At 41.8% G+C, this 17,680-nt stretch overlaps 1 protein-coding gene and 1 pseudogene across 1 annotated transcript in view; one reads left to right on the top strand and one right to left on the bottom strand.

Annotated features, from left to right (window-relative positions):
• GNA14 (G protein subunit alpha 14) overlaps window positions 1-17,680 on the top strand; it is a 216,167-nt gene that overhangs the window by 53,192 nt on the left and 145,295 nt on the right. The gene's annotated exons all lie outside the window — the stretch shown is intronic.
• Window positions 10,403-10,796, bottom strand: LOC123569101 (nuclear transport factor 2 pseudogene; annotated as a pseudogene).

The raw sequence follows: 17,680 nt of genomic DNA, 5'->3' as shown, positions 1-17,680 counted from the left end.
CCACAAAAAGAGGTCTGGTGTGTTATTTATGCTCTGGCCTGTGGTAATAGCATTTTAAAATAAAAATTCGTCTAATGAGTGCGACATGTCATCCTTACCTATTTGGATGCTCGGCCTATGGTTTTCTAATTGGAAAAGTGAATAAGATAAAGTTTAAGATCCACTTCAATTCTAGAATTTCTTAATTCTCTGAAAATTTGCTCATATGTGGGACGCTTATATTGATGAGCAATATTATCTTCCTAATAACTTTGTCATAATCTTTTTTTTTTAAATGTGTGACCTAAGTATTACCTTTGTTTGTCCCATGAGTGAACAGGTCTTCAAAAGGTTACTTCTCTTGCCCCATGCTACACCACATCTGCCCCTCATTCTGAAGCAGACACTGGTTCACACGGCTTGGACAAGAGTGAGCAGATGTGGGGGACAACAGGAAGGAATACAAGAAATCAGGGCTGTCCTGGAATATGTGGGATGCCTGGTAGCCATGCCATGCCATTTTCCCAGCAGATAAGCAAAGAGGAAGAAGAATTCTGTGGCACATAGGAAATGTGAAATTCTGCTCAGCACGTATGTCTGTAGTTGGTTGTGCTGGTTTTGTTGTGAATCTTGCCTGTGTTCCCTCAAGAATGTGAACACATCAGTTCCCTTCAGTGCAACGCCCTAGTCTAGAAACTTTATTTTATAGGAAGAAATTTCTTAGGACTTGATCACAAAGGTTAGGAAAATGATGGGGAGTTTTGCTGAGCTTAAAACTGACCTGGGGCGCGGTGGCTCATGCCTGTAATCCCAGCACTTTGGGAGGCCTAGGTGGGCGTGGATCACCTGAAGTCAGGACTTCGAGACCAGCCTGGCCAACGTAGTGAAACTCCATCTCTACTAAAAATACAAAAATTAGCTGGACATGGTGGCAGGCACCTGTAGTTCCAGCTACTCGGGAGGCTGAGGCAGGAGAATAGCTTGAACCTGGGAGGCCGAGGTTGCAGTGAGCCGATATTGCGCCATTGCACTCCAGTCTTGGCAACAGAGCAAGACTGTATCTCAAAACAAAACACAACACAACAAACCTGACTTTGTACTGGTTTCCTTATCCTTTTAGGGGAGAAGAGGCATTGATTTTACTCATATTTGATGTTTCCCTTGTTATAAAAGATGTAGTTTGTAGCGCATTGTTTTAGGAAGTCAAGGTCTTGGTTCCGAAGGCAGTGACTCTGGATGGTCATAATTAAAATCCAGCCTCGCCATCCAAACGACAATGTGCTTTTGTCCAAACGACAATGTGCTTTTGCAGGCAACTCTGGCTATCATGGTTGCTTTAGGCAACCTGCGGTTCACCCACTGTGTACTGACTGTAGGCCATACCCCAAGGGTGGAGGAAAAAGGCAATATCCAACAAGTCTCAGAGGTTTCTCCACCCTGGATGAGCAAACAACCCTCTCCCCTTTCAACAAACACAGTCGCTGTAAAGACAGGGCTGACTCATGTGATGGCTTTTGAGGATGAAATATAAGTGATGTCTGAACTCTAAGGTGACACATTAAACAGAGAGTGTTCTCCACTCTTCCAGGAACCCTGACTTCCTAAAATATATATTTAAAAAAAAAAAAAAAAGCTCCATTTTGCATGAATAAAATTTCTAGGTCAAAGTCAAATGAATTGCTAATACTCACAATTTGTTTGAGGCAGAAAGTCAAATAGCTTCCTCCTTAAGAGGCTCCGGGAAATGAAGTGGCCTGGCCCATCAGAGAGCTAGAATGACCCTGCAAGTGAGCATTTATTTGCCTGTCAGGCCTGTTTGGCTTGTAAGAAATGCACCTGTGAAAACCAATGCCAGGTTTTGGTAAACTGGTCCTAAAAGTTACTGAGCTAAAATAGATTCCTGGGGCATACAAAAGTGCTGTGATTCCAAGTTTGATTTTTAAAAATATATTGAAGGGGCTGTATGAAATGGAATAAAATAAAGATGGCTTTGAATGCTAATATCTAAAGCAAACAAACAGTTCTTTTTAGCTGTGCTGGCCTGTGGCTTTTAAAGATGTGGTTAGCATGTGAACCCCCAATGTGTCCCAGGCACTTTTAGACAGTGGCAAATCCTTCTTTTGAAGAATTTTCTGCGACTGCATTTGTTCAGAGCAACACAGTAAGCACCTGGTATATATCTGTGGAACACAGAAAGCTGTTAATTCTGTCTGGGAACATCAGAAGGACTTCCTGGGGCTGAGGTGACCTCTGACTCAGATTCAGGCTTGACAGTAGGAGGGTGTCACCTGACAAAGAAGGATGATTAGCAACTTTTATGCTATGTGTGCTAACCTGCCTTCTAACTTAGATTTTTATATGAAATACATTTTCCTGCTTCCTTGCTCCTCTCTGTTCAGTCTTATCCCTGCTTCTATATCCTCTGATTAAAGGCTTTAAACTTTCCTTCTCTTCTCACCCTATGATTCATTCAGCTGTTAGACGCTTCCTAAGCATCTGCTCTCCAGGCTTCCTTGCTCCTGGGGAAGGCATTGTGCTAAATGTGAAATTCCTGCAGCTCTCCTTAGTCATTCTCCATTAGGATCAAGAAATCACCAAGTCCTGCTTGTTACTTTCACATTCATTCATTCATTGAAAACACAGTGCTGAAAAACAGGAAGTATTTTATCAATTACTGTTCTGTGGTTGCAAGCAACAGACACCGGCTAACTGAAGGAAGAAAAGGAGTTCATTGAAGGGATGTCAGGGTGTGGCGGATGGAGTGATAGCCCCTCAGATATGTCCACCTCCAAATCGCTGAAAACTGTGACTATGTTACCTGACATGGCAAAAGGGACTTTGCAGATGGGATTAGGATCTTGAAATCGGGAGAGTGTTTTGACTATTCAGGTAGAACCAACGTAATACAAGGGTCCTTATAAAAGGAATGTAGGAGGGCCAGAGCCAGCGAAGACGATGTGATGACTGAAGCAGACATCGCTGAGACAGGAATTTGAAGTTACTGCAGGCTTTGAAGATGGAGGAAGGGGCCAAAGCCAAGGAAGGCAGATGGCCTCTAGAAGCCGGAAAAAGGCACGGAATGAAGCCTCCCCTAGAACCTCCAGAAGGAATAGAGCCCTCCAACCCCTAGGTTTTAGGACTTTTGAAATCCACAACTATGAGAGAATAAATTCGTGTGTATATGTGTATGCTCATGTGTGTGTGTTTCAATTGCAGTGAAATTCACTAAAGCAACCATTTTAAAGCAAACAATTAAACGGCATTTAGTACATTCACAGTATTATGCAAACACTCTATCTAGGTCCAAAACATTTTCATCAGCCCAGAAAGAAACTCCATACGTATTAGGCAGTCGCTGCCCATCTGTCTGTCCCACCTCCCCCAGGTAACCACCAATCTGTGTTCTGTCACTATGGATATTTCATAGAAATCGAATCTTATAATATGTGACATTTTGCGTCTGGCTTCTTTTGCTTAGCAAATATTTGAAAGTTCACCCATGTTGTAGCATGTGTCAGTACCTCATTCCTTTTATGGCTGAATAATATTCCATTGTATATAAATACCACAATAACTTCAGCTATTCATCAATTGATAGATATTTGGACTGTTTCTACATTTTGGCTATTGTGAATAGTGCTGCTATGAACCTGTGTGTATAGATACTAATTTGAGTACCTGCTTTCCGAATTGGGGGTATAGATGCTTAGAAGTAGAATTGCTGGGTCATGTGGTAATTCTATGTTTGACTTTTTGAGAAACTGCCAAACTATTTTCCATAACAGCTGACCATTTTACATTCCCACCAAATAACCGGAATGTGTAAGGTTTCCAATTCTCCATGTCCTCATCAACACTTCTTTTCTTTTTCTTTAAGTATAGCTATCCAAATGATACAGGAGCTAGAAATTATTTAGGCAGAGAGTGACGGTAAGAGAGTCCTTAGTAAGGTTTTCCTTTTAATAAAAAGCAGTCGCCAAATCATTTCTTTTCTAAAAACAAAACAAAACAAAACAGCCTGTAAAATCGAGCTGCAGACATGGATAAGCCAGTTGGAAGCTTGCACGGGTGAATGTGTGCAGCTGTGCCAATAGGAAAGTGCTACCTGGGGACCAGGCATGTTCAACATGGAGGCTCCATCTTCCTTTTTCTGTCAACTACGGGTACAGTAAAGGAACAGGCAACATGGCGCTGGCCAGGTAGAGAATCCATCTGCATAATAAAAGGTTAGGGTGGGGTGGCCAGCTTCTTCATGCACTATGTAAATGACACACCTGGTCCAACTAATTTTATGTAAATCAGACATTGCCTCCTCAAGCTCATCTATAAAACCCGGTGCACTTTGTCACCGACTAGAAGGCCCACTCGGGCGCCCCTCTCTGCAGGAGAGAGAGCTGTTCTCTTTCTTTTGCCTATTAAGCCTCTGCTCTTAAACTCACTTTTTGTGTGTCCGTGTCCTTGATTCCCTTGGTGTGGGACAATGAACCTCAGGTATTTACCCCAGACAACGATGCCACTTCATTAGCGGGAGTGACGTAGCACCTCACTCTGAATTGTATTTGCATTTCTCTGATGACTAATGATGTCAAGCATGTTTTCATGTGCTTGTTGACTATATATATATATATCTTTTTTGAGGAAATCTCCATTTTTTGACCATTTTTTAAAAATTGGGCTGGTTATCTTTTTGTTGTTGTGAGAGATCTTTATATGTTATGGATATATATGAAAAAAAAAAGCTCTTTATATATTTTGGATGCTAGACTCCTAATTGGTGTTCTTTTAAGCCACTGAGTTTGTGGTAATTTGTTATAGCAACAATGGGAAACTGATACTGGGGAGCTCCTGGAATTGAAAGAAAAGTTGAACAACCAATTTGTGGGAAAGATGCTCTGGGGTTCTGGATACCAGGAGTGAGTGATGTATCTGTTCCAGTTGCTTTCAATTCTTGTGTCCTGATTTCAGAGGGGAGCGCAGCTGTTGTAGCCTGGGGAGTGTTTGGTGAACACTCAGAACACTCAGGTCGGAACAAGGCAAGCCACTTGATTGTTAGCACCACTAAGACTGCCTGGAAAAAAAATAGAGATACTGTTACAGACAGAAGGGCAAACATTTTGGGAAGGCAAAACCAAGAATACACTACAGGCATGAGAAGGTAATACTAAAGAATAATAAATGAAATCTAACGACATAAAGGTTTAAAAACCTCCCACAGCCCAAGAGGGAAATCTGGAATTATAAATGAGGATGATGTAGCGGAGGACAAGCACCAATAAAAACATTCAGGGGATGTATTGGATAGACATCACAGGCTACATTAGTAGAGGTAAACTGTCTGAGAAAAGGGAGGTGATAATCCTGTGCTGTTCTGTGCTGGTCATACCACACTTTAGGTGAGGAATTCCATTTTGTGCTCCATACCTTCAGAGGCATATAGGCAAAGCAGGTCACATTCAGAGATGAGAGGCCAGGAGGCTGGAATCATGTCATTGGAGTTATGGTCAGAGAAATGGTTACAAGGGTGTTGGGGGAAGTCCAGTTATGGGGAGCTACCCAGGAAAAGCAAGGTAAAGAAGGGTAAGGTTTGTTATGCAGCTTTAAGTTGTGCCTTCTTCATTGATAAGAGACTATAGTGAGTCATCCTTCTCTTCCTGGTGCAGAGAGGGAGACACCCTTACGAACGGATATTTTCTTTGTAGATACAAATTTCCCTTACAAAAGGAAACTTCGACTCTATGTTCGGAACTTCTGTGTCTGTAGTTTCTCAAAATAATCAGCTTAAAATAATTCTTATGCCTTAAAGGCATATTTTGGGATGGAATATTCTGGTCTCCTACGGTCATATTTTGGGGTGGCATATTCTGGTCTCGTAAGCACTCTTCCCTCTTTAAGATTCTGTGATCCCTCTGTCAGAGACGTGTGAACCAGAACGACTCCATCTTGAATAAATGAGGCTGAAACCTACTGGGCTGCATTCCCAGATGGTTTGGCATTGTAAGTCATAGGATGACATAGGAGGTTGGCACAAGATACAGGTCATAAAGACCTTGCTGATAAAACAAGTTGCAGTAAAGAAGCCGGCTAAATCCCACCAAAATCAAGACAGCCATGAGTGACCTGTGATCCTTCTCATGGCTACACTCCCACCAGCTCCATGACAGTTTACAAATGCCATGGCAACATCAGGAAGTTCCCCTGTATGGTCTGAAAAGGGGAGGCATGGATAATTCACCCCTTATTTAGTATATAATCAAGAAATAACCATAAAAATGGGCAACCAGCAGCCCTCGAGGCTGCTCTGTCTGTGGAGTAGCCATTCTTTCGTTCCTTTACTTTCTTAATAAACTTGCTTTCGCTTTACTCTATGGACTCACCCTGAATTCTTTCTTGTATGAGATCCAAGAACCCTTTCTTGGGGTCTGGATCTGGACCACTTTCTTGTAACACCTCCCTGCCCCTTGCAGTCATCTGAGTTTGGGCTTGCTGGCTCTTCCTGCTACTGCTTCAGCTGAAATATTGGTTGGGGTGGTGGGGGTTGGGAGGGTAGGTCACAGGACTGGAGACAGGGTGAGTTGGGAGAGTGGAGGCTAGGGATTTTATTCTCCGGTGCAAGGAAAGGCAAGCTGGTAGTATAGAACAGTGGTCTCCAAACTTGGATTGCACACCCCATCAGTCAAATAATGTTTGCATATGTACTCTTCAAATTAGGGATTATTACTTTAAAATCATAAGCATATACTATTTTCAGATACAATATACTACCAAGGTCATCATTAAAGATGACTATAAGCCCATATTCCAAATAATCTTTATTATTTTGAACTACTAGACCACCTTTGATTGGTGGAGGTAGATTCTTAATATTACCTTTTCCAGTTTCTTGGCACTGTTTAAGCAAAAAGCTGAATGGGAATGAACAAGTGAGTCCACTGCTGTCTACTGCTGTGAGTTGCAGAATTTTATTTTTGCCCTTGTCTCAGTATTCCTTTTCACATAATCTCTGTTGGGAGGTCATCTGACAGACCAAATGATGTTAGTTAGCTGTGTTTGTTGAGATTTTATATTTTTAGATAAATGTAACATGAAATTCAAATACTTTATTCCTGCAGATCAATGGAGCACCGTGTTTGTCCCTTGGGTGATGTCTTTTGGGTCCACCAGTGGAGGGGTAGAACTTTGCTACTCTAGGAGTGGTCCTCTGACCTGAGGCAATGGCTTTGGCTGGGGGCCTGTTAGAAATGCTGACTTGCAGACCACACCCCGGATGTACTGAGTCAGACTCTGTATTTTTAACAAGATCCCCAGGTGGTATGCACAGAAAAGTTTTAGAAACATTAGTTTAGGGGCTAATCAAGGATTTTCGGGAGTAGGGGAGTCTGTTAGAGGGCTGAAAGCTTGGAGAGGAGATGATGGGGATCTCATCTCAAGCTTGTAGACACAGAAGTTAGGCTGTTTAGCATCTCTCACACATACACTCAGAAGTAGGTCAGTAAAGAGTCAAACAGAAATCATCTGAAAAGAGTTTTTAAAAGTCCTAACCTCTTAATCAAGGAGAACATAAAACAAGTAAAATTCCAAACAAAGTTTTACTGGAACTTCATGAACTTGCAGAGAAGTCCTTTGTTTTGGAATCTGGAGTTAGAGGAGTCCAGATTCCTTGAATTGGGGTTTTCTGTTGCCAGAGCTTTTCCACATTTCCCAGCTGCCTGCTATTTATCTGCCTTTTTAGCTGAAGCCCTGATGACCTCGGGTGTAAATTTAATGCTTTCTTGTCTTCCTTGATTGTTTTCTTCTCTGCTCCCAGCCCCTTAAACCCGAACTCAGTCTTTAATGTCTGGCTTGCATTTCCTTATCAGATTCACAAAACAAAGACTGCGTTGTCTCATCATTTGTTTGGGAGAATTAGCCCAATTAGAGATAGGGTGAAGTTCTTGTGCATATCCCAAGACTTCTGAGCTTCACAGCAGTGAGTGCTGCTGGGAAGTCTCTGAGCACTGCCTTCTGTTATATTTGCAGTTTGACCAACGATTTCAGATGCTAGCACTGCATTCATCAGTGGGGATCTTGATTTAACATAGCTGGGTACAGATGTGAAAACCTAGCCTTGCCAGTCAGAGAGTGAGGTTTCCATCAGTCAGTCAATGGTTTTTGAGTGTCTCCTGGAGACTTCCCAGTTGCCTGAGCAGAGAAAGATGAGCAAGACCAGGCCCTTGACTTTATGGAGCTCGATGTCTTGTGGCAAATACAGATATACAGACCCATGTTAGGCAACCACAGATACATGTGTAACAACAGGAGGTGTTGCACAATGTATCTGTGATTACCTGCTATCAGTCTGTATATCAGACCGATGACAGGAGGTGTCAAGTCATATGACTATAACAAATGACTAAATATTGTGGCAGCTGGGATGAGGGAGTGAAGGGGGTTGTGTTTGAAAAGTTCAGAAATATTTATCTGGTGGACTGGAGAGAAGTGAAAACACTTATGCAAAATGGGCATGCAAATTGTCATTGAATGATAGCAAACTATCAGTTCAAGGTAATGGACAAGATCTCAGGGGAGGCAGATGGACAGCAGTTAAGGAGATTGGACTCTATCCTGGTGGTCAGTGTCTCTGAAACAGTGTTTACATGCCTGGTGGAAAGCAGTAGGGGATGGGGAGAGGTTGGTAAAGTTGTGGAGGACAGGAATGAAGGTGGAAGGCTAGTGAGTTAGACCACAGAAAGGAAAGCACACCACTGAGAGCCCACTGAAGTTGTAAACTATAACTGAGTAGCAGCATAAACCTAAAATATTCTGCAGTTTCTTTGGGGTTTTCTTGTGCCAAGTGGGATCAATCCAGGATTGGAAGCTTTCATGCCTTGGGTGGACAAACACTGGGAGGTGAAAGTAAAGTGTTGCTGAAAGGGCATTACAATGATAGGGCACGTGATCCAGGCTGTGGAGGAAAGAAAATGAAGACGGAGAAAAAATAATTTGTGAAACAACGGAGGCTTCAAGGAGCCCAAGGTATTTATGAGCTTCAGGGAGCTGGATTGATCTGACGCTGTGATGGAAGAGAAGGATGTTACAATTTAAGAGTTCAGAAGAGGAAGGTTCCTGTTGATGTCAAGGTTCTGAGGTTCCAGATTTTTCATGCACCTCTTCCTCTGTGAATGAAGCTTGGCCCGTCCTTCCTGTATGTATTTAAGGTGGCAAAGGAGAGCTACCAACAGATGAAGTTGGATGACGAGAGATGATAAGAAGCATCCACAGGAGTGTGGAATGGATGATTGTTACTTCTGGGCACTCAGCTACCCTGGGTCCTAAGGATTCTGTGACTTGGCCAAACTTGAGATACAACTTCAGTGACCTGCCTTGTTTATCACACATTTACTTCCTAAAAGGATCCAATTGGGGTAATTTTGCCAATGTCTGAACCAGAGTCTTTTGCACCAAAATTCCCTTGAAAGTTGACCTCCCTTGTATCCAGCCACTGTGTAGTTGTCTTGGACTTGGATCTGAATTCAGGGCAATCATTTGTGGCAGAAAACATGTCATAGCAGTTTTGATGTGCCAGGTACATTGACTCATGTTATCTTTACAACAACCACATGAAGCAGGTACTATGATTATCTTCATTTTACATATGAGGAAACCAAGGCACAGAGAGGTTAGATGACTTGCCCACAGCTAGGAAATGGTAGAGCCAACAGGTCTGGCTATGGAGTCTATGCTGTCAACCTCTCTGTTAGCTCCCTCTGAAAAGAACTGATTCCAAACATGATTCTTAAAAAATGGCAGCAAGCTTCATGGTTTCCTCTTGCAGCCTGTCTCAGCCTAGCACATAACTAAGGTTTCATGTGGTCTCTGCAAATGGGACTCCTTCCACTCCCACATCCCCCCCGCTTCACCCATAAACACACCCTTCATAAAGTCTATGAGAATTGCAGATAGATCTAGTTATCTTTAGGGTGACCAAGTCATTTATAATTCAAACTGAGATCGTCTGAGTAAAAGTGGGCACTATGTGTGTGTGTGTGTGTGTGTGTGTGTGTGTGTGGCTTTAATGTATCTTTAAGCATTGAAACTTCTGAAGAAATCAATGTCTGGGCAGTGAGGCAGCTGCTTTCTCCTTCACTTCTTTGGGTTACTAGAGCAACTCGTCAGTAGATTCTTTTAAAAGACAACCTTTGATATTACTTGCATGCACGTGTATTACTGAGGAATGCACTGGTACAATACAAATTTCTCTCATCAGGTGCAACTAGTCTAGCATCCAAACATCATGCACAACACCTTGGTGGCAGCAGCACACTGTGCACACTCCCATTGTGGCCCTGCTCATTTGTGTATGATATTTGGAGCATGTGGAGGAGTGAGAATAGTATTGGGAAGAGGAGTGAGGAGGAAACAGTGTGAGTGCCTGGGTGACAGGAGGTCAGCCAAAGTTGAGCAGGGCAAGCCTGAACATGTCATTGGTGCAAACCCAAGCTTCACTGATATTCTTTAATAGGAACATGAGTGACATCTGGTGGAACCCGGTGATGGGGTCTTCATCTACCTTAAGCTCACCCACAACCAGGCTGATGATGCAGCTCTCTGATGTGGGCTAATGGTCCTGTTCCTGTGATGCTGTACTGGACTTTCTGGAACAGAAGGCTAGACAACTTCTCCACAATGGCAGTTTTCCCCTGGAATTGCTGTCCTTCCCACATAAGGCATGATGCATCAATGTAAATTGTACCTACTTGGGTTCTATCTTTATCAAATAACTGGTAGTAATGTTGAATGAAGCTGGATTCAGTCTGCTCCCAAATCAGCTTATCTCCCATTCTGGAGCATCACCGCCATGGCCTTGCAGAGACCCAGGGGGCTGGCACTATGGCGGCAGTGGCAGTGGCAACCGAGAGTGGTCTATGACCCAAGTAGGCACTATTGAGATCTATGCTTGCATAACAGGCACAAACTAGGACTGTTCCAGGCAAACTAGGACATATGGTCACCCTAGTTATGTGCTATATATTAAATGAGAATGGAAGAAGCTACAAGTGGGCCTGGAATATTTCCAGCCCACCTAAAAATTGTCAGAAGAAGACAAAAATTCCCAAAGCCCTGGTTCGTAATAGGTTCTCAGTAGATTTTGAATGAATAAATGACTAGATTAAAGTGTGCCCCCAAGAGGAATTGGAGAAGGATAGAAATGAATCACCTAGCAAGGGGATTGGTGGCAAGGAAGGGGCATCACTGGAAAGTGTAGAAACATCACTGTTATAATAGCAGTAATTTCTGTCCAAGCACTTCACAATGGAACAAGTTAGGACTTGCCATTGACTTAAATAAATGAGTCAGCAGACCTAAAGGAAACATAAAATTGAGCCTATTTTTGCATCTTGGTGAGACTGTCACTGAAATGTCTATCTGGGGGAAAATGTAGCATCTAGTTGTAGAAAGTAACCTTAAATGGCTGAAGGAAGAACAATGGGTCTTTGAAAAGCCCAAGACCAGGGACTTGCAGACATCAAGATTTCCTTTGAATTTGCAAAGTTAACATCACTTTATAAAACTGGAGAAACTAGATTTTGGGGAAATTAAAAGAATGTGCCTCAAGGTCATTGATCGATCATGAAACCAGAACCAGTATCAGTTCGGACAAGCAGCTGGTCTCTGGTTCCAAATCTTTGTCTATTGTTGGGGAAGGGCAGGACTTGAGGCAACCCCTTCCCTATACACACCTGCCCTGCAGAGAGGTCTATTCCCAGTAGCCTGTGGGTATGGGAGAATAGTTGAGGTGTTTGTTGGCAGTGTCTTCTCATCTGAAGACAGTTGTCAACTCCACCTGCTCTGCTCCTTTGCATTCAGTTGTGCCCAGCCTTAGTGTGAAGACCTCTTACTTGTTCTCAGTGCCTGAGGGCCAGTCACATGCTCCAGTATTCCAACTTTATAGGCATGACATAGGGTGGGACTGATGCCCTAGATCTCAGAGATCCTGGGTAGAGACATCCTCATCCCATCTCGGGCAGCTCACTGCCAGCCTCCCAGGGCTAAATGGCCTGGAGAATAGGGCACAGGCAGTGGCCCAGCAGTTGCCCAGGCATCATAGCCAGTGTCACCCTATAGTCCTAGATAAGGGCCACAGCATTGTTCATGTCCACATGTCTGTGTTTTGGATGCCCATCAAGTGGAAGTCCTTATTGTTAATGAAGACTGGATCTCAGTATTCTAGGTGCACTTACAGTGTCTGCCCTTCTTACCCAGCTGGTTAATTCCCTTTTCTGGTAATGAATCCTCTTTGTATTTGAAGCCTACTTCTTCATAGGGACAATATTTGTGCAGAAATGAGGTTTCAACCAAACTACAATATGGGAAATATGAGGATAAGATTTTAAGTTGGATAAATGTTGCAAGGACAGTCTGTAAACCGAGGCTATGAAAAGATTTGCATGAAAATATTCTTTATCTTCATTCAATTTTTTAAATTTTATGAGTTTTAAGACATATGGTGCTCATCTATATCTCAAGGTTGTAGCAACCTGTGACTAAACATGTCCTTTTCTAGTTCCAGATTGATATTTTTCACTATTGTATCTATTCCAATAGTTGACTCATACTGGAAGCACAATATCAAGCAAGTTCTAAACACGTTTTCAAGCAGTATAAAACTGTCATTGGCCCTAGATGTAATAAGAGTTTTCTAGAGTTATGTGAGAGACTGAAATCACAGGGCCACTGATGCAGGGCAGGCCCAATGATCCTCAGATAAAAGGCAAGCAAGACTTAATCTTTTTGTTTGTTTTTGTTTTGTTTGAGATGGAGTCTCACTCTGTCACCAGGGTGGAGTGCAGTGGCATGATCTCAGCTCACTGCAACCTCCGCCTCCTGGGTTCAAGCAATTCTACTGCCACTGCCTTCTGAGTAGCTGGGACTACAGGCGTGCGCCACCACACCCAGCTAATTTTGGTATTTTTTTTTAGTAGAGACGGGGTTTCACCATGTTGGCTAGGATGGTCTCAATCTCTTGACCTCGTGATCTGCCCGCCTCAGCCTCCCAAGGTGCTAGGATTACAGGCATGCGCCACCACTCCTGGCCAAGACTTGTTGCCATGATCATTCAAGGTTTCACTCGACAACCCTTGACCTATTGTCTGTGGTTTCTGATGATGAGTATCTTCATACTGCAGTAATACTAACTCTTAAATGGTGAGAGAGGAGTATTTGATTTCTTTGTTCACTTCCATAAAAAATGCATGACTACTGGGAGAACAAGTTTTGAGGTCATTTGATGGGAAGAGCAATTCCAAAGTACCTCCTGTGACTCCTTCTGTCATCCTGCTTCTCCATTCTACAGAGCCCTCATTGAAAGTGGTCAGTAAACAGGAAGGTTCTTAGAGTGTTTAATCTGCAGATGGGGAATATCAGAAGTTTAAGGAGGCTAAGCTAAAATGATTCTCCATGTGTTGATGGTAAACTGGCTCTTGAAAGCCTCTTTGGTGAATAGAAGTCATGTCTCACTGATGACAGTCCTAGAGGGAGGGCTGCCCCACCCTTGTAGGATGATCAGATGTGTTTGTTTTTGAAAGCATCTTGACCTGAATCCACTAAGACTTGAGTTTATGAGACCCACTTGTTAAATATTGATATAGATGGAGGATAAAGCAAGGTCTGAGAACTGAACTCTATTTTATTGTTATACTAACCAAATTGGTAAAGTTCTGAACTTTCATTTAGGGGAACATAGAATTTATCTGGAATTCTTTCTTTGGAATGTACACTATTTAAGAAAATATAGGGCAGTAACTTACTCTTTTTTCCCCCAAAGCAGTAAATTCAGGTGTCCAAGCTCATTTAGCTTGGTAATAAGTAAAATGAGTTCTTGAGTAATTTTAATTTAAAATGAGAGACATTTTTCCCCACTAACTCTTCAAACAGCCTGTGGATCTGCATATTAGCAAGCACCTCTGGTGTCTAGCCTAAAGCCCTTAATTTTTAATTGCTTGCAGAAAACAGGAGTATCACTGTTTCAAAGGGTGTTTCCGTGTGTTTTACTAGATTTCTGTCCATGCACATACTACTACCTCATGGAAAATGCTAGAGGTTAGCAAGGAAGAGGCATAAATTTCTGAGCTATTTGCTGATAAGGTGGGGTTCAAATATTTGACATTTTCAGGTTAGCATATGAGGCTCATATTTTCATAATGTCATATGTCATTTACCCCGGAAAATATTTGCTTTGTTTCTGAGAACAGTCATAAATTGGGAAAGGTGTATAGCATTCTTTTTTTAAACCTTTTAACCCTTTGTTACCAAGTCATTGCTGGATGAATCATGGAACATAGAGCATCTCTGTAAAATTTGAGGAAATGAGCATAGATTTTCAGACCTGAAATAATAAATTACTGACTGGGCAACTTAATTGTGATAATGATGTACGGAATGTGGAGGGAAAGGTGGGAAACATTAACCTCCTGGCCATATCTAATGATTAGAGTTCCCTGACACCATGTTAACCCATTTTTTATGAAGCTACACAAATGCATCAACTGAAACTCTTCAGTGGTAGTATTGTTACATAGCATAAAATGAAGATGTTACTCTTGAAATAGGCTTTTCCTCAAAAAAGCCACTCTATATTCTTAGAAAAATAAAACAATAAACATCATGCTTTCGAGTTTTAGATGGGATGTAAAAATTTAGATATTTTTAAAAATTAAAAATATTCAGTATTCAGTACACTATCATCAACTAAAAATAAAAATATGTGGATTTGCCAAGAGCACAAGCCATAACTATCTTTATTTTTGCCCTATCTGATCACTAGACCAACAGCAAATTACCCTCTCTTTCAACATCTTTCTCTTCTCCTTGCCCCTCCCTCACCATATCCGTCAATCTCTCTCCCTTAACAAGCCATGATATTGAATTGAAAATCCATAGGAATGTCATTCTGTGATTAGCAGTAGATTTACATCTCTCAATTTAAAAAATGCAACTGTAGAGGATTTTATATTTTAATACTTTAAACAATAAGTGCTCACCATGGTTACTAATAAAAAAATTCATTGCAACACCATTTCAGCACCATGGATAGCACCAACGGTGCAGATTCTACCCCCTTCTCCCAAAACCCCATTTTGGTCATGCCACCTCTGGTCTGGTGAGGGGATTTAGGGATGGCTGTGTTGACACAAAATGGCAGTTCTTATAGTTGACTTCTTGTTAAAATCACATGAAGAACTTTAAATATCCCCAAGTCCAGCCCCCCACAACTCAATCAATTAAATCAGAATATCTGAGGTGGGTCTTAGGCACTCATACTTTTTAAAGTTTTTTAGACTTAAAATCAATAGAAAGTGGTAATTTGTAGGAGATGAGATGGATTTACATCTGAAATAGAACCTCTCAACCTTAACTGCTTTTAAGAATTACCCAGCTTCTTAAAAAAAAAAATAATTGTTTGGGCTTGTCTTTAGACATTATAACTCAATTGGCCTGAAATAGGAGATCGATATGAATAGTTTTAAAAAAAAATCTTCAAGCAATTTTTAATTTACAAGAGTTAATAAACATTTACTGTCAAGCAAGACCTGGAAGTAAATTTTTTTTCATGTGAAAAGTTTAGGCAAATTTGATATCTCAATAAGAGTCTTTCATTCTAGAAGGAAGTAATATGTAATGTCTAGTTTTCTTTTTCTTTCTTTCTTTCTTTTTTTTTTTTGAGATGGACTTTCACTCTTATAGCCCAGGCTGGAGTGCTATGGCACAATCTCAGCTCACTGCAACATCCGCCTTCCAGGTTCAAGCTATTCTCCTGCCTCAGTGTCCAAGTAACTGGGATTACAGGCATGCACCACCATGCCTGGCTAATGTCCAGTTTTCATGACATTGGAGTTGAAGTTGAGAAACTTGTATTCTAGCCAGATATGAAGTCAAATGGGGCCATACCAGCTACCTGCCACTCCTTGTCTGGGCCAGAGCCCCAACTCTGGACACTGAGTAAGGATATGAAGCGTGAAACCATTATCTTGTGTCTCCAGCTATGCTTAGTGATTTCAAACTATCCTCCTCTAGAAAAGTTTTCTTGGCAACCTTATTTACTTCCCCCCTATAGGGTGGATATCTGGCTGATTTACTCTTCTATAGGAAGTTGGGTGTGAAGCAGCTAACAGTTAGTACTTGCCAAGTTTTCCCACCTCCCTTGCACTTATTTTAGAGTCATGTGACTCTGAGGAGAGAGTCTTATCTGGGTCAAGGCACATAAGACTCCCCTGTTTTTCTTTTGTTGTAGCAATATTGGAGGCCACATGTCACAGATAGCATAGCTGCAGCATGGAGGAAGGTTGCCTGCCTGCAAATAAACAAGAAAAATATTATATTAAGTACGTAGATTCCAGAGCTTGCCTGATGTGATGGCTACTGTTAATTATACCTAATGAGACTCTCAAAGATGAACAAATATTCCTGATAGTGTCAATTGATGAGAATCCTTGTTTCTACCCATTTCAAGTGAAAAAAAGAAATATACTTACATTAATCCTCATATCCCTACACATTTAAAATGCAAGGAGAAACAGTATATGTAATATATGAATTTCAAGTTGTAGAAATATTTTTTTCTTCCATTGGTCATCATTAGCTGTAAACTACTGCCTGTATTTAATCACATCACCTCTCCAGACCCATGGCAGTCCGGGAAGGCAGGAAACACAAACCTTCATTGGCTTTGAAATTACCAATCAAACAACTTTTTAATTTGGAAGTAAACCACTGAAAGTAATGATCTCTCTAGACTTTACTTTGCCTTTTTCTTCAAACTTTAAATATCGTCGAGGTGTAGCTTGATTGTCCTGTTGCTGAGACTGGTTTCAGTGTCATGCTCTTGCCTATGTTCAGTGGCAGCTTGCCTGTGTTTCCTGTAGGTCCTCTCTCTGTCTCTCTCTCTCTCTCTTTTTTCGAGACAGTCTCGCTCTGTCACACAGGCTGGAGTGCAGTGATGCGATCTCAGCTCACTGCAAGCTCTGCCTCCCAGGTCATGCCATCCTCCTGCCTCAGCCTCCCGAGTAGCTGGGACTACAGGTGCACACCGCCACACCTGGCTAATTTTTTGTATTTTTAGTAGAGGTGGAGTTTCACCATGTTCACCAGGATGGTCTCGATCTCTTGACCTTGTGATCCGCCCGCCTCAGCCTCCCAAAGTGCTGGGATTACAGGTGTGAGCCACCGCGCCCGGCCGGTCCTCTCTCTTTTTTGCTTAATTTTAATTTTAGGGACGGGCTTTTGCTATGTTGCCCAGGCTGGTCTTGAACTCATGGCACAAGTGATCCTTTCTCCTCAACCTCCCAAAATACTGGAATTACAGGTACATGGCATGATACCCATATCTTTTTTTAAACATAAATTTTGTTGTGGATATTTGAGGTTTACAACGTGAGGTTATGGGATGTATAGAGATACATAGATACTTGTAGATATATATGAATAGTACAATGGTTACTCTTTTTCTAAGCTCCTTATATGCTGCCTTCTCTCCTGACCCTCTTCTTCTCTGAAGTGGAGTTAGTCACATGCCAACACCAAAGTTTCCCCTAACCTCTGGTCTATTAACCACAGAGAAGCAGACAGAAGTTATAAAAACAAAGGGTAGTGCTTAAGTGGTATGAAAGTCTAATTGCATTTGGCCACTGTCTTTGAACTTTGTGATGATTCTTGACCCATGTCTAGC

Source organism: Macaca fascicularis, chromosome 15, assembly GCF_037993035.2.
Source record: "Macaca fascicularis isolate 582-1 chromosome 15, T2T-MFA8v1.1".
Lineage (NCBI taxonomy): Eukaryota > Metazoa > Chordata > Mammalia > Primates > Cercopithecidae > Macaca > Macaca fascicularis.
This window is presented reverse-complemented; position numbering and strand designations above follow the sequence as displayed.